The sequence below is a fragment of the Rhinatrema bivittatum genome, chromosome 4, assembly GCF_901001135.1.
Source record: "Rhinatrema bivittatum chromosome 4, aRhiBiv1.1, whole genome shotgun sequence".
Lineage (NCBI taxonomy): Eukaryota > Metazoa > Chordata > Amphibia > Gymnophiona > Rhinatrematidae > Rhinatrema > Rhinatrema bivittatum.
The window spans coordinates 437,912,877-437,933,698 of record NC_042618.1 but is presented as its reverse complement, the minus strand read 5'-3'; the positions used below and the strand labels follow the sequence as shown (position 1 = coordinate 437,933,698).

The 20,822-nt window shown below is 45.0% G+C and overlaps 1 pseudogene; it reads left to right on the top strand.

Moving 5' to 3' along the window:
- LOC115089436 overlaps positions 1–20,822 on the top strand; it is a 1,328,227-nt pseudogene that overhangs the window by 520,212 nt on the left and 787,193 nt on the right.

Genomic DNA, 20,822 nt, shown 5'->3' with positions numbered 1-20,822 from the left:
TCCCAGCTAAAATTGAATTAACTACAACCCCCCACCTTCCTGACCCCCCTAAGACTTACCAAAACCCCCTGGTGGTCCAGCGGGGGGTCCGGGAGCCATCTCCTGCACTCACGCCCTCGACTGCCGGTATTCAAAATGGCGCTGATAGTCTTTGACCTTACTATGTCACAGGGGCTATCGGTGCCATTGGTCGGCCCCTGTCACATGGTAGGAGCAATGGATGGCCGGCGCCATCTTGTGCTCCTACCATGTGACAGGGGCTGACCAATGGCACCGGTAGCCCCTGTGACATAGTAAGGGCAAAGGCTATCGGCGCCATTTTGATTACTGGCAGCAAATGGCCTGAGTGCAGGAGATCACTCCCGGACCCCCGCTGGACCACCAGGGACTTTTGGCAAGTCTTGGGGGACCCTCCTGACCCCCAGAAAACTTGCCAAAAGTCCCTGGTGGTCCAGCGGGGGTCCAGGAGTGACCTCCTGCACTCGGGCCGTCGGCTGCCGGCATTCAAAATGGCACCGATAGCCTTTACCCTCACTATGTCACAGGGGCCGACCAATGGCACCGGTAGCCCCTGTGACATAGTAAGGTCGAAGGTTATCGGCGCCATTTTGAATACCGGCAGCTGAGGGCGTGAGTGCAGGAGATGGTTCCCGGACACCTCGCTGGACCACCAGGGAGTTTTGGTAAGTCTTGGGGGGGTCAGGAGGGTGGGGGATTTGTTTAAATTCACTCCTTTAGACGGCCGAATAATTTGGCGAAGATTCGTTGTATTCGTGGGGAATCACGATACATTTCGCTTCCCCACGAATACAACGAATATGGCCCTATACGTTGCAGATTACCAATACGTAGGAAATGAATGCACACCCCTATTATTGCGCCTAACGCTCTAACGCGTTTTGATAAATGACCCCCCTCAGTTAGGTTGACCATGTAGTTCTGTGTCCAAAGGGACAGACTGAGCTGTACATCATTCATAGGGCAGACTTGGACACCTTGCAGGCAAAGACATTTCTGCCTCAACAGCGAGCTCTCACTCTCATCTCTCTCGCACACCAGCTACAGTTTCAGCAACACACGACTGCACGCCACATCCTCATCCTACTAGGACATATGGTGTCCTCAGTACAGGTTACCCAAATGGTCCACTTGGCCATGAGAGTCATGCAGTGGACTCTAAGGTCACAATGGACTCAGTCCGTCCAACCTCTATCACCACTGTCCATATCACCGATTCACTCTGTCAGTTTCTAGCCTGGTGGAAAAATCAGATCAATCTCCTCCAAGGCCTGCCCTTCCAGGCTCCAGACCCTCAAATAATTCTCACCACCGATGCTTCCAACCTTGGCTGGGGAGCCCATGTGGCCGATTTGCATACACAAGGAACTTGGTCTCCAGAGGAAGCCAAACACCAAATCAATTTCCTGGAGCTTCGAGCAATCAGATATGCTCTCAGGATATTTCAGGATCGCCTTTCCAATCAGGTCATCCTGATTCAGACAGACAACCAGCTGGCCATGTGGTACATCAACAAGCAGGGAGGGACGGACTCCTTCCTATTGTGTCAGGAAGTTGTGCAGATATGGGCAGAGGCCCTCTCCCACTCGATGTACCTCAGGGCCACCTATTTGCTGGGAGTGGACAATGTATTGGCGGACAACCTAAGTCACGCTTTCCAGCCGCAGGAGTGGTCCCTCTACTCCTCAGTAGCGGATGCCATTTTCCAACGTTGGGGCATCCTCGCATTGACCTCTTTGCGTCACCTCAAAACCGCAAGGTAGAGAACTTTTGCTCTCTCACTCGCAGATAACACTCACAGCCAAGAGATGCGTTCTCCCTCTCATGGGCAACCAGTCTTTTATATGCATTCCATCCACTTCCACTTCTCTCGAAGACTCTCGTGAAGTTACATCAGGACAAGGGACGCATGATCCTGATATCACCTCACTGGCCTCACCAAGTGTGGTTTCCAATACTTCAGGATCTCTCCATTTGCAGGCACATTCCCTTGGGAACGGACCCGATTCTGATCACTCAGAACAGTGGGTGCCTATGCTGCCCCAATTTTCAAGCTTTCTCCCTGATGGCCTGGATGTTGAAAGGTTAATTCTTCAACCACTTAACCTTTCGGAGCCAGTTTTCCGTGTCCTGATTGCTTCATGGAAGCCTTCCACAAGAAAGTCTTACCTATACAAATGGAACAGGTTTAAGTCATGGTGTTCTTCTCAATCCCTTGATCCCTTTACCTGTTCCACCACAAAGTTTCTAGACTATCTCTGGCACTTGTCAGAATCAGGTCTGAAACTTCCTCCATCAGAATGCATGTCAGTGTGGTGGCCGCCTTCCATAAAGGTGTCGGGGATGTTCCTATTTCAATACAACCCCTCGTAACATGTTTTCTGAAAGGCTTGCTTCACCTCAAGCCTCCACTATCCCATCCTGCCCCTTCTTGGGACCTCAATCTGGTTTTGGGTCGGTTCATGAAACCACCATTCGAGCCTCTCCAATCCTGTGATCTTCGCTATCTCACATGGAAAGTGATTTTTCTTTTGGCAATCACATCTGCTCGCAGAGTTAGTGAGTTACAGGCCCTAGTTACCTATCCGCCTTACTCTAAACTTCTGCAGGACCGGGCAGTACTCCACACTCACCCTAAGTTCTTATCTAAGGTAGTATCGGAGTTTCACATTAATCAATCCATTATACTACCTACCTTCTTTCCCAGGCCTCACTCCAATCCAGGAGAACAGGCTCTGCATACCCTTGACTGTAAACGGGCTCTAGCCTTCTATCTAGACCGTACAGCTGCCCACAGGAAAAGCACTCAATTGTTTGTCTCTTTCCATTCCACCAAATTGGGGCAGCCTGTGGGAAAGCAGACTCTCTCCTCCTGGTTAGCGGACTGCATATCCTTTTGCTATCAGCAAGCAGGTATTCCACTTCAAGACCGTGTTAAGGCACACTCTGTGAGGGCCATGGCGACTTCAGTAGCACACCTGCGATCGGTGCCGCTTCCTGACATTTGCAGGGCTGCTACCTGGAGTTCTCTCCATACCTTTACAGCCCATTATTGCTTAGACAAAGCCGGAAGACAAGATTCCATCTTCGGCTAGTCTGTCTTGCGAAACCTTTTTACAACTTGATGTACCAACATCCTTCCGCCTGCCCGTTAGGGTTCAGGATGCCCCTTACCAAACTCCTCCCCAATACTTGTGCCTATTGCACATCTTGAGTACATTTGGTGCATTTCTTGGACATCCTCAGCTCGGTACTCACCCATATGTGAGGACTACCATCCTGCTTGTCCTGTGAGAAAGCAAATGCTGCTTACCTGTAACAGGTGTTCTCACAGGACAGCAGGATGTTAGTCCTCACGAAACCCACCCGCCGCCCCGCTGTGTTGGGTTCGTTACGTTTTCTTATTTTATTTTTCGGCACTGCCTGTAGCTTTTAAACAAGACTGAAGGGGGACCCCTGCTGGCTGCAGGGTTGGTGCCATGCTGGGCATACCCAGTAGGTGCCAGTCAAAGTTCTAGAAACTTTGACAAAAGCGTTCCGTGATTGGGCTCCATCCTGTGATGTCATCCATATGTGAGGACTAACATCCTGCTGTCCTGTGAGAACACCTGTTACAGGTAAGCAACATTTGCTATATATGGTAGTTGCTATTTTGAATGAGCTATACTTGTATACATTACTGATCTTATTCATACACTTTCACACCTGCTAATTGATTTGCACAAGTGAAATCGGACTTGTCTGTTGTCTGCAGTTTTCGGGTGGAAGATCCGGGCAAACTGGTGAGGGTCTAAGTGAAACAGAGGACTGGGTGAACTGCTGGAGGTATCAGCGAACTAGTGACTTCAAGTATGCCCTAAGTAGCATTTTCAAAATGATAAACATATATACCTTGTAAGATACTTGCCTCTGTGTTTAATACTTAGTGTTAATTCATGCAGGTTCACAATTAATTCATGCAGAAAATATGTATGAATATGTTTATAAAATGGGTAGAAAAAGTATGAAGTTTCTTTCATTGAAAATATACATATGTACTGAAACATAATGAGTAAATTTTCAAAGGGGGTCCATGCATAAAAATAGCATATACACGTAAGGATCCTCTATTTATGCTCTTGCTATTTTATAATCATCAAAAGTACACGTGTATTTTTGGTTTCATATGCACATTTTACCTGCACAAAAAAGGGGTGATTAAGAGACATTCTGGGGCAAGGTCAAGAACTACTCACCCAAGTTGCTTTTTTATAAGAGATTTACGCATATAGGGGCAGATTTTAAAAGCCCTACGCGTCGAGCCTATTTTGCATAGGCCCGGCGACGCACACAAGACCCGGGACGCGCGTAGGTCCCGGGGCTTTGTGAAAAGGGCGGGATGGGGGCAGGACCAAGGCCTCCGGCACAGCGGCCTTGCTGGGGGATCGCGCGCTGGCACTCGGCCAAGGCGCAGAACCTACGCCTGCCCAGAGGCAGGCGCAACTTCCAAAATAAAGGTTAGGGGGGGTTTTAGGTAGGGCTGGGGGGCGGGTTAGTTAGGGGAAGGGAGGGGAAGGTGGGGGGGGGGGGCGGAGGGAACAGGGAAAGCTATCGGGGCTCCCCTAGGGCTCAATGTGAGCAAGGTACATAAGTGTGAACCCCCTTGCGTGTGCCAAACCCGGATTTTATAACATGCGTGCGGCTGCGTGCACATGTTATAAAATCGGGTGTAGATTTGTGCGCACCGGGTTGCGCGCACAAATCTACGCCCGTGCGTAGGTACTAAAATCTGGCCCATAGACTAGCAAACTTGTTTGTTATGTTTTGCACATGTAAATTGATTAGTGCAAGTGAAATTGGACTTGTTTATTACCTGCGACTTATAGTTGGGAGTCGAGAGTCCACTGTGGGGAATTCAGAGTGATGTGTTAGAGAGTCTCGGTGAACTGGTGGGGGGATCGACAAATGGCGATTTCAAGTTCATGCGCAACTATTTTCAAAACGGTATATGCACATACTTTAAAATGTACCTGACTCCGGATACAATTAGGGTTTTCACATGTACATGTTATATTTTTTTGCGTGTAAAATATACATGTGTATGTTTATAAAATAAGTAGAGAAAGTAAGCACTTTCGTTGCTTTGCAAATATTCACACATACTTTCAGTGCAGAACTACGTCCTATTGTATAAACTGTGCAGCAACCCGCTGCACAGTTTATAAAATACTAGGATAAATCTCCGCATGTCCACTTATGTATGCAAATTCAGCATCGCAAATAGTTAAGCTCCCTGTGCATACATTCAGAACAGAAATTCACTGTATTTTTTAATCTATGTAGCTCCCACCACACTGCTAGCATTAATCTCTGCGTGTGTCCACTTATGCATGCGGGTAGGTTTGAAAGTTGGCCTGTGCAAGTATAATCTGACAATGAGAAATTAAAATGTGCTATAAAAATCTTGAAATCTTCCAGTATTAAAAAAAAACCTGATGCAGAGTAAGATACAGATCCAACCAATATAATTCAAATCAGTTTAATGCTTGCGTAAATAGATAAGCCTAGCCTAATATTTACACAATCCAACCAATAGTGAAGGAGACTTTTTACAAATGATGTCAGAGATAATGTATGTTATATATATTCTCACTTTGGTTTAGCCTATTGAAATTGCAGTGTTTTACTTTTCATTCTAAGAGGGTGATGTAGCAAGCTGCAAGTTCCCTCACAGAAATGAGCTGGCACCCTGCAAGGTTTTTCTCATGGTGCCAGCATATTTAAATAATATGTAAATGAAATGCATGACAGTTTTCTTATGAAAAAACCTGCAGGAGATTGTGAACGTTTTCACCAAAAAAAACTTAGCTACAGCTCCCTGAGGTATAATTAAGTTTTGCAGAAAATTGCAGCTTTGCACAATTTTCCGTATGTAATGTAGCAACTGATAAATATGAGCTCATTTACATTTTGTTTTAGTTCATTAGGCTATTTTCCATAAATGTCATGAATGGAATATTTTTCAAAAAATAGCACATGTCCTGTTGCATTCGTGCTATTTGACATTTTTGGACCCACTATAGCGTTTGTGATCCTGTTCACAAGTTAGTATATCGGCCTCCTAGTTACATTGCTTTCTTTGAACTGTAAACATGCCATAAACATGCACAATAGTAAGAATGGGTGAAATACTGTTATTTCTGTAGTCTTATGCTGAAGGCAGGCAAGATATGTGACATCATTGTATGTCCTTTTTTCTAAGGATTGCGTAGGAGGTCTGTTTTCTTTACCTGCATGTGTTCAGGTAATTAAATCATCTCTATTATCCGCTTTGATCATGCAGCTCCCTGAAAAAGCATATTATAAATGCCAAATTAAATACATTTTTGAAATCTAATACAAAATATGGGCTAAAGAGCATCTCATATTTGACATTAGATACATTTCTAAAACAAAAGAAGGAAATGTCTCTCACAGTTTGTTGCACAAGAAAATTATTTAACTAATCTCACAGCTGGAATAGTGGGGGACCTGGCTGCCTTTGCCAGTTATGGGGAGAACAATCTTCAGCAGCCATTTCCACATGCATATGGCTATCCAAATACATCAGCTATCTGAAAACTGGCTATGTTCCCCATGGACAGAAATACATGTGTTGGTCCACAGCACATGTACGTTTACCTGCACTGAGCGGAAGAGTTCTGACTGCAGGATTTCTAAATGTGCAAAGTTGGGAAGGAAAAACATAACCCTTTGAGTACTGGTGCAATCTGCGAGGGGGGAGGGGAGTTTTAATTGTTTTGAAAATTGCCTCTTGATGGGGTAACTTTCAAAGGGTCTTCAGCATGTAAAAAAAGTTTTATACCTAGCGCAGCCTTTTATAAAATTGCCTGCCGGATATGCTGGGAAATGTTTGCATATAAATTTAGGCAACCTGATATGGTACTAAAATACAGAGAGAATTTGGATTCCCTAATCCCTGACAATCCTTATAACATAAATCTTATTTTCCAAATATAATGTGCAATATTAATACTTATTATGTATTTATTTATTTATTGAGTTTTATATACCATCATTCGGTTTCGCCATCACAATGGTTTACAAAGTTTCGATGTTTAACAGAGTGTTCAAAAATTCATACGCTTGTTAACATAGTTATCTTAGTCATTATAAACATAGTTTGTTTGTAAATTGTACAGATTAAATTGCGTGTTTTGGATTGGATCTGCATGTTTATATGGGCTGATAGGGAGGGAAGTTGTAGCATAGATTCATAGGGTGTTTTGGTAGGCTTTGATGAACATCCAAGTTTTTAGTTTTTTTTTAAGGTTTTTCAATTTTGTTGTGTTCTCAGTTTGGTTGGGAGGGAGTTCCATAGTTCGGGGCTTCCTAGGGATATCACTCTCTTCCGAGTTGAGGTACGTTTGTGACAAGCAGGTGGAATTTTTAATAGACCTTTGTTAGCTGAATGGAGATTTTGGTTTGGTGAGTGGAGTTTTATGGATACACTTAGCCAATTTGTTTGTTTTTCATATATTATTTTGTGATTTATGGATAGTATTTTACACTCTATCCTGTATTTTGTTGGGAGCCAGTGTAGTGAAATTTTTTACTAAACCTCAATTTTACATAACATTACATAACGGCATTTTATATTTTTTCATTTTTATTAATTTATACAATCTCATAAACACATGTGCAAATTACAAAAATTCATACAATCAATTTTCAATCAATTCCTATACATCTTTGTATCATGGACATGCCAGAAATACTCAAAAGCATTATCCTAAAACATACCCCACATACACTCTTTCACACTCATACCTCATACAAACCCCATCCCACCTTACAAACCTAAAGTGCAAACTTTTAACAATCCCAGGAGAGCCATTCGATAGCATATCCTTATGCCCCTATATCTCCACATTTACTGACTCGTCTCATATTCCCACACACCTCTTAATCACTCTGTTCTAATACCTCCTCATTAAGAACCATTTTAAAATGTGAGGAACATTATTGCCGGTAGTAGCATGGCAAATAGCACCACCTTTTACTGTGGCACTATGTGCGCGAAAGGCTGCAGCCAGCCTCACCGCAACCAGTGAAATCGCACCACTGCGGTGCGAACGGCTGCGGCCTTTCGCAGGCCCATCCCCCTTCGCCCCGCCCCCTTTTTCGCGGGATTCATCATTCTGTGAAGAATGATGAATCCAGCCCAAAGTTAGGAAGGAGCTTGGACTTAAATGCATTCTTTATAGCAATCCATCAGTACGCACATACATTTTCAGGAAAACTTTATGCATGCCATATAGCAGGTGTAACTCATGCAGTGTGTTTTTGGTGGCATATTTGGCAAGGCAGACTTACATATGTATGTCTGCTTTGAAAATTGGTATAACTTAGGCAAGTTTATACCAACATTTCAACGCAGCTGTTTGAAAATCAACCCCCCTAGGAATAAAATAATAAATTCCTATATTTTAGTTGACTGTGAGGTAAAAGAAAATGTGAAGGCCAACTGGAGGCCAACTTCTCTCCATTTTTGTGGTTTGAGATTGCATCACATTGCATTCCAGTACATGCAGTAGGGCTTCTTCCATTTAAAATCAACTCTCCGAGTAACCACAGAGTCAAACGTTTGCCACAGTATCAAAGAGAAGAGTGGTATTAAAAATCCCCCAAAAGAAACAGGACTGGCCTAAAGTCTCTTTTGCTGAAACAGAGTTCTATTGCCTTTATGGAGAAACAACAATTCAAAAATATTGGTAGCTGAGATAAATCTCCTATTATAAAACCAAGCAGCTGAAAAAACTATGATCTTTAGCTTCTTCCCTTCCTTCCTTCCCTGGTATCACAGTGTGGTTTAGTCATGGCAGCGGTAGTATGCTTTAAGCAATATTCAAGAGATGTTACTATGCTAAGTATGTAATTACTGCTGCTAGCCTCTTAGTTGTGAAAGGAAGCAGGAATTAAACATTCTAATTAAGACCTGTGAGTAAATGACATATTCATCCCAGGTAGGTGTTACTATTATCAAGGCTCTCTAAACAATGGCTCATGGCAGTGATAGGTATTTCTTATAGCTTGCATTTAGTTATGTAGTTTGTCTGGGGAATTAGCTAATAACACTAATCCAAGTTCAAGCTTTTCTGGACTGACTATATTTTTATGTCATTATTATACATGTAAGAGCTCGGTAATAAAACTATCTTTCCACAGAGATGAGGTGTACCCATCTCTCTTTAGTCTCAATTGGCTGGCTTCACTGTGATTGCATTCTTTCTCTTTAAAAAGTTAATGGGGTTTTAAAAAAAAAAATTTCACTTTTTTCATTGCCTCAGACTATAAAATAAGAATCAATTTTATTGAATGTGCACTAAAAATCTGATCCCCTGATTAATTCATTGTAATCCTGTTCCTTCAGTGCAAGTTTAAAAATAGCATACCTTGCCTTATTTTGTTCAACAGACATGTTGAAATATTTAATGATTGTATCTAAAAAGATTTCCTCCTATCTATATTGAAAGCACTACATAAGAGATCTGTTATAGACTTACTTTGCTATAGGTTGTCAGGACTGATTAATAAATAACTTTTTATTTATGAAATCCCATCACTTGAGCTACAATAAAGCGAATGGAAAAGAGGCATGAAATTAGTTGGGTTTTCATGCCTTGATGCAAGCTGCTGCATTATTTGATATATCCATCTGCCTTATCTTTTTTTTAGGCCATTATTCAGAAAGGAGAACTACAAGTCTATTTGCAAAAAAGCAGTCAACAAATTGAAGATATTGTCGACTTGGTGAGAGGCAAACTAACCAAAATGGAACGCATTACTCTAGGGGCACTCATCACCATTGATTTCCATGGTATGTGACTAATATTCAGTCTTCATCTTTAGTTAGATTGCATTTCTGGCATTCTTCCTGAAAAGTACTTTACTGATAGTACGAGTGGTTCTTCTTCAGGCAACACAGGAGGAAGGATTGGTTCTGGTAGGGTGCAGATTCTGCAGAGAGCCTTGTAGGGTCCTCCAAAATACCCAGGCTGAGGGAGGAAACAGAGGCAGACTGGGAGAAAAAGGAATAAAGGAAGCCTGGGTAAGAAGAGAATAAAGAATCAAGAGAGAAATGAAGTGTGAGACGAAGAGAGGATAGGGAAGGGAGAGTGATAGGCTGGGTGGGGGGGGGGGGGGGAGGTTAGAAAAAGATTGTATAAGAAAATACAAGACTATTAAAAAAACTGAAAACCTGCATGACTAATAAATAAAGACCTAGATTCATCATTTTGCGATAAATATAGCAAAAAATAGCATCCACAATAAAAAAAAAAAAAAGGGGGCATGGTTAGGCTAATTTTCCTGGTACCGCATAGCTATATTTTGGCAATGCAAGTTAAATTTATCACCTGCTGTGTTACTGACCAGACGGGCTTTTATTGCATTTTAGAGAGAGAGAGAGAGAGCACCTCTGTAGAGGCTCACCAAATAGTTAACTTTTTATTAGAGATGTGAATCAGAACCGGAATCGGTTCGGTTCCGGTTCAAATCGTGCATTTTTTTTTGCCGGCCCAATCGTTTTTTTTTTTTATCGGCTGCGCCCGATCTGATAAACAAAAAACCCACCCCGACCCTTTAAAACCACTCCTTTAGCCTCCACCACCCTCCCGACCCCCCCCCCCCAAAATGTTTTAAAATTACCTGGTGGTCCAGCGGGGGTCCCGGGAGCGTTCTCTCGCACTCGGGCTGTCGGCCGAGCGATCTCCCGCTCTCGGGCCGTCGGCTGCCACTAATAAAAATGGCGCCGATGGCCCTTTGCCCTTACCATGTGACAGGGTAACCATGCCATTGGCCGGCCCCTGTCACATGGTAGGAGCACTGGATGGCCGGCGCCATTTTTAAAGATGGCGCTGGCCATCCAGTGTTCCAAAGTGTGGGTCTTGCTATGGAGAGGAGAGCACGGTCTGAGGTGGACTTAAATGTTGTGAGTTTGTGATAGGGTGTGTGCAAGGTTGCCAGATGTTGGTTTCTGGTGGGTCTGCTAGAGGTACGAAATTGGAGGTGCTCGTTGAACCAGTGCATATTTTTGAAGTGTAGAGATTTATGGATGATGGTGAGGGACTTGTATAATATCCGGGAAATGATTGGCAGCCAGTGTAGGTGTTTGAGTACAGGAGTGATATGGTCATTTCAGTGGGCATTAGTGAGGATCCGGGCAGCCGCATTTTGAAGCATCTGAAGGGGTTGAATAGCGTTTTTGGGGAGGCCTAGTAAGATGGCGTTGCAATAGTCAAGTTTGGACAGAATGGTGGCTTGGAGAATAGTGCGGAAGTCGTTGAGATGTAGTAGGGGTTTGAGTTTTTTTAGAGTATGAAGTTTGAAGAAACAGTCTTTTAGAGTAGCATTGATGAACTTTTTAAAATTAAATTGATTGTTTAGGGTGATGCCGAGGCTACGGACATGGGGGGCGAAGGTGATGGGAGATGGTGGTGTGTTGGGTAATGATAGGTTGAAGTTGATATTTCAGGGTGAGATGACTAAGAGCTCAGTTTTAGCGGTGTTGAGGGCAAGGTAGTTGTCAGAAAGGAGGGAGCTGATTGAGGCAAGGGCCGAGTCCCAGGTTGTCATGGCATTGGACAGTGTGGCAGAGATGGGTATGAGGATCTGTACATCATCCGCATATACGAAGTACGGAAGACCAAGTTCTGATAAAATGTGGCAAAGGGGAAGGAGGTATATATTGAATAGAGTGGAGGAAAGTGAGGCATCTTGGGGATGCCTTGTGTCAGGTTATATGGTTTTGATTGACAGTTCCCAATTTTTACTCTGGATTGTCTATTGTCGAGGTATGATTGAAACCAGTGGAGAGGGGTGCCAGAGATGCCGATTTCTTGGAGGCATTTTAATAAAATGTTGTGGTTAACAGTATCAAATGCGGAAGAAACATCCAATAAGGCAAGGATATATGATTGGCCCTTGTCTAGGGCTTTTAATATGTAGTCTGAAAGTGAGATGAGGAGCGTTTCAGTGCAATGGTGTTTTATCAGCTACTACCCTCCTGCCTATAGCCCGATGACCCCTCCCATACGTTGTGTCACTTGGAATGTATGTGGTCTAGGATGTGTCACTAAACACTTTAAAGTGTTACAAGCTCTACAACGCTGGCATGCACATATTGCGATGCTTCAGGAGAGACCTTTGTCTCAAGCTGAACATCAGAAGTTGCGTCGTCAATGGGTGGGTAAGATTTTTGCTGCACATGCCACGTCTGGGAAAGTGGGGGTAGCAATCTTAATAGGGAAATCTGTTCCCTTTCAGGATATGTGCACAATTGCTGATCCAGAAGGTCACTATGTGTTAGTGGAGGGAAACTTGGGAGGAAATTTGCTGGTGCTCTGTAATATCTACGCTCTGAATCAGTACTCTTATTAGTAGCAATACCGTTACTAACATTCGGAAAATATTGGTCTCCCTGACTCACAGTCAAAGCAACCGCATGCCTTCGCTGCTCCTAAGTCTGGACGTGGAAAAGGCTTTTGACTGCTTGGAATGGAACTTTATGTTCCAGACGCTCGAAGCTTTTGGCATTTCTGACTTTTTCGCAAGGGCAATTCAAGCCCTCTATCACAGACCCTTAGTCTATGTCAAACGGCTGTCAATCAGAGAGTTTGAGCTTGTAAGGGGTACTTGTCAAGGATGCCCATTGTCACTGTTGCTCTTTATTTTAGCTCTGGAGCCCTTTTTGTATTGACTTCGAGCAAACCGGGGCATTGCGGGCATTCCCATAGATGAGAGTGTGGGTACTTGCTTCAAGCAAGTGTGAAGCTCTACCGGTAGACCCCGCTGTGTGACATAAGTGGGTGGGTGACTTCCCGATGAAATGGGTTTCGGAATCTTTTATATACCTGGGTATCACATTAACCCTGGAACTACGCCAACTTGGCAAGGTTAACTTCACCTGCCTCTACTGTGCGACCCAACGGACTCTTGATCTCTGGCTGGATTTTCCGCTCTCGCTTTCAGGCTGAGTCCATTTAGTGCAAATGATTCTTTTGCCCAAGTGGCTTTATTTGTTTCAGACTCTTCCCTGTACTTACACCAATTGGGAATTGGCAAGCGTTGATCGTTTACTGCATTGTTTTCTTTGGAAGAGTAAGCGACCTCGGCTATCGTGGTCAGTCTTATGGCGGTCGAAAAACTGTGGCTGACTAGGGCTCGCAGACTTGAAATTATATAACCTAGCATGTGGCTTGTACCATGTCATGGACTGGATGCTGCTAACGTCATTTTTCACACTTATGGTTTTTGAACAGTGGCTATGGCACCCCGGTTTCTCCCTTCGCTATTTTTTACATGCGACTCCATGGCCCCAACTGTTTTAAAAAAGAGCTTGCTATATTTTCCCCTCCTTCACGCATGGTGATATCTGTGCAAGGCCCTCAGTTTAGATTGCACGTTATCCCAATTTCTTCCTGTGTGTGGCAACCCCAACTTTATCCCTGGGCTCGTTAGGAGCAAGTTTTCCCATTGGGCCGCATGTGGGCTCAAATGGGTGGGACAATTTTTCTATGAGGAAGGGAGCATTAAGACCTTCTCTGCCCTCCATGAGGAATTTGCCATACCTGAAACGCATATGTTTGCTTACTTACAAATCCGGAGTTATATCCGAGCCCTCCAGGTCCGAGATTGGAACAGTGTTCAGCGAGAATCTCTCTCTGACATACTAGATATGGAAGACCCCGCCCAACACTCTATTTCTTTCTACTATAAGCTTCTGCTACAGCTGAAGCCTACCCTAACTTTTGAGGGGCTTTTATCACAGTGGCAGAGTGTGCTCTCCCTGGATATGACAGCAGCGCAGTATGCTCTCTGCTTTAAGCGTATTCCAACGATTGTGAGTGGTCAGGATCTTCGTGAAATTCAATATAAATTTCTCATGCACTACTACTACTCCCAGATTCGAGCACACCGCCTCAATCTCACCCCCTCATCTATATGCGAGAAATGTACTCTCTCATCAGGCACACTGGGTCACAAGTTTTGGGGTTGCCCCAAAGTCCAGAGCTTTTGGCACGCAACTATTGCTTATATTTTCTGAGTGACCAAGATACAGTTACCTGTTCAGACTCGTGCCCTTCTTTTTGACCACATGCCTGGAGTAACATTGGGTCAGAAATACAAATGACTGTGAATTCAGAAAGTTTTACTTAAGAACATAAGAACATGCCATACTGGGTCAGACCAAGGGTCCATCAAGCTCAGCATCCTATCTCCAACAGTGGCCAATCCAGGCCATAAGAACCTGGCAAGTTCCCAAAAACTAAGTCTATTCCATGTTACCGTTGCTAGTAATAGCAGTGTCTATTTTCTAAAACAACTTAATTAATAGCAGGTAATGGACTTCTCCTCCAAGAACTTATCCAATCCTTTTTTAAACCCAGCTACACTAACTGCACTAACCACGTCCCCTGGCAACAAAGTCCAGAGTTTAATTGTGCGTTGAGTGAAAAAGAACTTTCTCTGTTTAATTTTAAATGTGCCACATGCTAACTTCATGGAGTGCCCCCTAGTCTTTCTATTATCCGAAAGAGTAAATAACTGATAGGGATGTGAATCGTGTCCTCGATCGTCTTAACGATCGATTTCGGCTGGGAGGGGGAGGGAATCGTATTGTTGCCGTTTGGGGGGGTAAAATATCGTGAAAAATCGTTAAAAATCGAAAAATCGAAAAACCGGCACATTAAAACCCCCTAAAACCCACCCCCGACCCTTTAAATTAAATCCCCCACCCTCCCGAACCCCCCCCAAATAACTTAAATAACCTGCGGGTCGTTAAAAATCGAAAAATCGAAAAACCGGCACATTAAAACCCCCTAAAACCCACCCCCGACCCTTTAAATTAAATCCCCCACCCTCCCGAACCCCCCCCCAAATAACTTAAATAACCTGCGGGTCCAGCGGCGGTCCGGAACGGCAGCGGTCCGGAACGGGCTCCTGCTCCTGAATCTTGTCGTCTTCAGCCGGCGCCATTTTCCAAAATGGCGCCGAAAAATGGCGGCGGCCATAGACGAAAAAGATTGGACGGCAGGAGGTCCTTCCGGACCCCCGCTGGACTTTTGGCAAGTCTCGTGGGGGTCAGGAGGCCCCCCACAAGCTGGCCAAAAGTTCCTGGAGGTCCAGCGGGGGTCAGGGAGCGATTTCCCGCCGCGAATCGTTTTCGTACGGAAAATGGCGCCGGCCATATGCGTATGGCCGGCGCCATTTTCCGTACGGAAAATGGCGCCGGCAGGAGATCGACTGCAGGAGGTCGTTCAGCGAGGCGCCGGAACCCTCGCTGAACGACCCTCCTGCAGTCGATCTCCTGCCGGCGCCATTTTCCGTACGAAAACGATTCGCGGCGGGAAATCGCTCCCTGACCCCCGCTGGACCTCCAGGAACTTTTGGCCAGCTTGTGGGGGGCCTCCTGACCCCCACGAGACTTGCCAAAAGTCCAGCGGGGGTCCGGAAGGACCTCCTGCCGTCCAATCTTTTTCGTCTATGGCCGCCGCCATTTTTCGGCGCCATTTTGGAAAATGGCGCCGGCTGAAGACGACAAGATTCAGGAGCAGGAGCCCGTTCCGGACTGCTGCCGTTCCGGACCGCCGCTGGACCCGCAGGTTATTTAAGTTATTGGGGGGGGGGGGGGTCGGGAGGGTGGGGGATTTAATTTAAAGGGTCGGGGTGGGTTTTAGGGGTTTTAGTGTGCCGGCTCACGATTCTAACGATTTATAACGATAAATCATTAGAATCTGTATTGTATTGTGTTCCATAACGGTTTAAGACGATATTAAAATTATCGGACGATAATTTTAATCGTCCTAAAACGATTCACATCCCTAATAACTGATTCACATTTACCCATTCTAGACCTCTCATGATTTTAAACACCTCTATCATATCCCCTCTCAGCCGTCTCTTCTCCAAACTGAAAAGTCCTAACCTCTTTAGTCTTTCCTCATAGGGGAACTGTTCCATCCCCTTTATCATTTTGGTTGCCCTTCTCTGTACCTTCTCCATCACAAATTTATCTTTTTTGAGATGCGGCAACCAGAATTGTACACAGTATTCAAGGTACGGTCTCTCCATGATGCGATACAGAAGCATTATGACATTTTCCGTTTTATTCATCATTCCCTTTCTAATAATTCCCAACATTCTGTTTGCTTTTTTGACTGCCGCAGCACACTGAACCGATGATTTCAATGTGTTATCCACTATGACGCCTAGATCTCTTTCTTGGGTGGTAGCTCCTAATATGGAACCTAACATTGTGTAAATATAGCATGGGTTATTTTTCCCTATATGCCTCACCTTGCACTTAACCACATTAAATTTCATCTGCCATTTGGATGCCCAATTTTCCAGTCTCACAAGGTCTTCCTGCAGTTTATCACAATCTGCTTGTGATTTAACTACTCTGAATAATTTTGTATCATCTGCATATTTGATTACCTCACTCGTATTTCTTTCTAGATCATCTATATAAATAAAAATGTTAAATAGTTTGGACAAAATCGCTAATCTCAGAAACCACTGAACCGATTGCTTTCAAATTTGGACACAACCTTCATTTCGCATACAGGAAGGTTCTTCTGTACTTACATTACAGATATGTCACACCCAGGGCCACCATCAGGGCAGTATTCTTGGGCCTGCAGTATGGGGCCCCAGGATCTACTGCCAGATATGGGGGCCCGCAGCCGCCAGGCGGCAGGTGCGCTTGGGGGATGTATTAGTTCATGGCAAAGAGGCCCACTGAGGCTCTCTCCGACAGTCTGTCGCCCAGGGGCCTACTGAAACCTGGAGCCGGCCCTGGGTGCGGGCCCCAGAGAAGGAAGAGAATCAATGCTATGCGTGTCTTTTAGACACACATAGCATTGATTTACAGAGCACCGCAGACAGAGACTCGTCCGCGCGCTCTGTCCTGCCAGCGTTCACTGTCTGACGCGGCTGTGATGTCACCGCCGCGTCAGACAGTATGCGCCGGCAAAGCGCGCGGGCCGTCGCTGTCTGCTTGCTAGCTGGAGGCCGAGGAGCCGCGGAGTCCCCGGAGTGCAAAGAGTAAGTAACAAGTTTGTTTTGCCGGTGTATTATCTATTTATTACTGGGGGGACGTCTGGTGCATTATCTATTTATTACTGGGGGGAGCTGGTGCATTATCTATTTATTACTGGGGGGACGTCTGGTGTATTATCTATTTATTACTGGGGGGCTGGTGCATTATCTATTTATTAGTGTGAACTAGGCCTAACAAGTCAACCGCTGAATGAATGGCCACATGAGGGAGGGTTTACATTGAATTTTCGGCTTCCGTAATCAAGCACATAATGTGTATGATCGGGAAGGCCCAAAGCATAGTAAGACAGTTTTTTATGTGCGAGAAGCACTTTTTTCTCTTTTCTTGATTAAATGCATTTTTTTATTATAAGCAGCAGCTACTAAAATGATTTTGCAACAGACTTTCTTTGTTATATAGAACACAGTTGGAACACGGCCTTATACATAGTAAGCAGTTTATCATAGACCTTGATTACTAGCAAATGTTCATTATTTGTCTCTAGTAAATTCTGATAACCCCAAAGAATGTACCATCACAAATCTGGCTCTCAAAAACGGAAGCAGAAAAGAGAGTGAACAACGTCTAAACGGCCTGGCAATTCTCTCTATTGAGCATGAGCTTGCCAGACAACTCAGTTACAAAGACTTAATTAAAGATTTTGCAAATCAGAAAGTAAGAAGACTGATTGCTTCATAAACCTGAATTTGCTGTTATTTCCACTATGAGTCGAGATGGACACAATTCAGTACTCACACTGAACTGCTTTATTGGATAGAACCCACTGGATTTCTCAGATACTGTGCATTTATCTAAGTGATTTGAGTTTGTTGACTTGTTTTTATTTTTTTACACCTATGGTGGAGTTTACACATAGGTATAAACATTGTTGCATATACTTTATCCACTGAATGCTTGTGGCCCAGACATTTTGGCTGTATGGGGCCTCAAAATTCCTGATGGCGGCCCACACCTGTGACAGGTAAAATAGGTTTAAAGTTTTTTTTCCAGAAAATAGCGATATCTGCTGGACGTAAGCGCCATCTGTTACACCTTACATTAACACACGCTACATTAATCATTTCGCCAGTCCAGGTCCACGTTTCACTTCCATTTTAACACATTTGCACACTTTTTTTGCCGGAAGATAACTATTTCCTTTACAGATAAAATACACCCAACACCCTCCTCACACCCCCCACACACATGCCAAATTTATTTATTTCCCAGGCCCTCACAACACACACAAAACCTGACAGAAGTCCGGGAGGCTCCAGCGAGGGGCCAGGACCAGTCCGGGACACATCTCCTGCACTATGGCTGTCGGCTGCCAGCAATCAACATGGCGCCGACAGCCCTTTCCCTTACTATGCCACTCGGGGACACCAATAGCGGCAGTAGCCCATGTGACATAGTAAGGGCGAGGGCCCCTTGGCGCCATTTTCAGGACTGGCAGCCAGCGGCCCTTTGCCCTTACTTTGTCAGAGGACCTACCGCTGCCATTGCTCCACCCCACTGACACAATAAGGGCAAAGGGCCGTCGGAACCCGTTTCAGTGCTCGCAGCCGATGGACCAACGCCAATACATCACTCCTGGAACGCTCCTGAACGCCCGCTCCACTGACTGACATTTTTATCAGGTCTCGGGGGGTCTGGAGGGTGGGGGGTGGTAATGAATTTATTGCGAACATCTTGGGGAGGGGTTACAAGGGGGGGCAGGTTTCATTCATTCGGCAACTCTGGGGGGGGGCAGGGGGGGGCTACTGTTTTTCGCAGGGCTGGGGGAGGGAGGGCAGGAGAGTGTGAGGTGGTTAGTTTAAGAGAACGTTTCTCATATGGTTGTTTTTTGGGGGAAGGGGGAGGTTCACACACAAATACATACACTAAACTTGCATGATCTCGGGAATGCACCGAAATAGCCCTCCCCAGACCACAAAACAAATTTGGGAGTGCAAATTTGGTTAGGCACTCCCTTATTTGGCTACATAACGTGCACAGACGCCCAGGGACAGACCACATGCAGCACCAACAATTTTAATTTCCCAGATCTTGGGGGGGGGGCAGGAGGGGGGTTATTATTTGATTTAAAGGGTTGGGATTGGGGGTTTTTTTGGGGTGGGGGGTCCCACAGAAATAGAAAGACAAAAGTTTTCTGATCTGCAGGGTAGGCAGTAGGCGGGGGGAGGTGACAGTGAGGGAGGGAGAATGAGGGGAGAGGTGAGTGTGAGGGGAGAGAGTTGGAGTGGGGACAGGGGAGGGAAGGGGGGGGGGGGTGAGTGACCAAGGGGGAGGAGGATGAGTGACTGAGGTAAATGAGCAAGGGGAAGGGGGAGGGAGGGAAAAGAACCTGACTCTGCCACTGCAACGCGTGGCCGGGTACCGCTAGCTTATAAATATATTGAAAAGTACGGATTCCAATACAGATCCCTGAGGCACTCCCCTGCCCACTCCCTTCCACTGAGAAAATTATCCATTCAGTCCTACTCTTTGTTTGCTGTCTTTTAGCTAGTTTGTAATCCACGAAAGGACATCACCACCTATCCCATAACTTTTTACTTTTCCAAGCTAAGAAATCCATACTCTGTACTTGGGTGGGGTGAGACCTGCCTAATTTGACATAGTGGAAAAACCATATCCACCGCCTATGCCTGACTGAGACAGTGGCGGAACGCATAGATATTACTCACAAAACTCGACCCTTTCGTTCCATTTGGTCTGCCTATATCCAATTACTGCCTCACAGAGCACGTAGTTTAATACTAAATGACATGTCCATGCCCTCTGCTCCGTAATCCTTTTTGTTTTTTGCTCTTCCTATGCTATGTTCCTTTAGTAAGGCCTAAGGGAGGGGGAGGTATGGGGTGGGGGTTTATCTGTTTTTCAGGAGGAGGCTGAGAAGAACCCATCAGCCTCTTCTTAGTGTTCTTTGTTCAGGACTCTAAGCTCGTCATACGAGAAGGGGAGGGGGGGCCTGTGGGCTACGGAGAGTGTTATGCTTTCAGTTTATATATGCTGTCACTATCATTCATGTACTTAATTACTGTTGAAGTATTGTTTAATTCTGTGACAATGTTGGTTTTATGTGAAAACTAATAAAGATACTTAAACATAAATCTTCACTAATGGTAACTGTGCTGTGCGTACATATGACTGTGCATGTTAAATTGCCCCCCCAAAACCCAACTCACCACACAACCTCACCCCGAGTTACTAGTGACCCCTCTTACAGTGGTATAAAAAGTTAACTTCTTTCTCTTTCTCTTTCCCTGTCTCATGTGTTATGTTATTGCACACAATTGGGCCGATACAGTAAAGTCCGCAGGAGAGCGGGCGACTGCCTGCTCTCCCGGCACGCGCACAGGCCACTCTCCTGTACGTGCGATTCTCTATTCAAATGAGGCCCGGTGGTAAAAACAGGCAAAAGGAGGTGCTAGGGACACTAGCGCATCCTTAGCGCCTCCTTTTGGACCGGAGCGGCGGCTGTCAGCGGGTTTGACAGTAGATGCTCAATTTTGCCGGCATCGGTTCTCGAGCCCGCTGGCAGCCATGGGCTCGGAAACCAGACACCGGCAAAATTGAGTGTCCAGTTTTCGACCCGATAGCCGCGGGTCGACTTCAAATCTATTTATTTATTTATTTATTTATTTATTTTACTTTTCGAAACTTTCGGGACCTCCGACTTAATATCGCCATGATATTAAGTCGGAGGGTGCACAGAAAA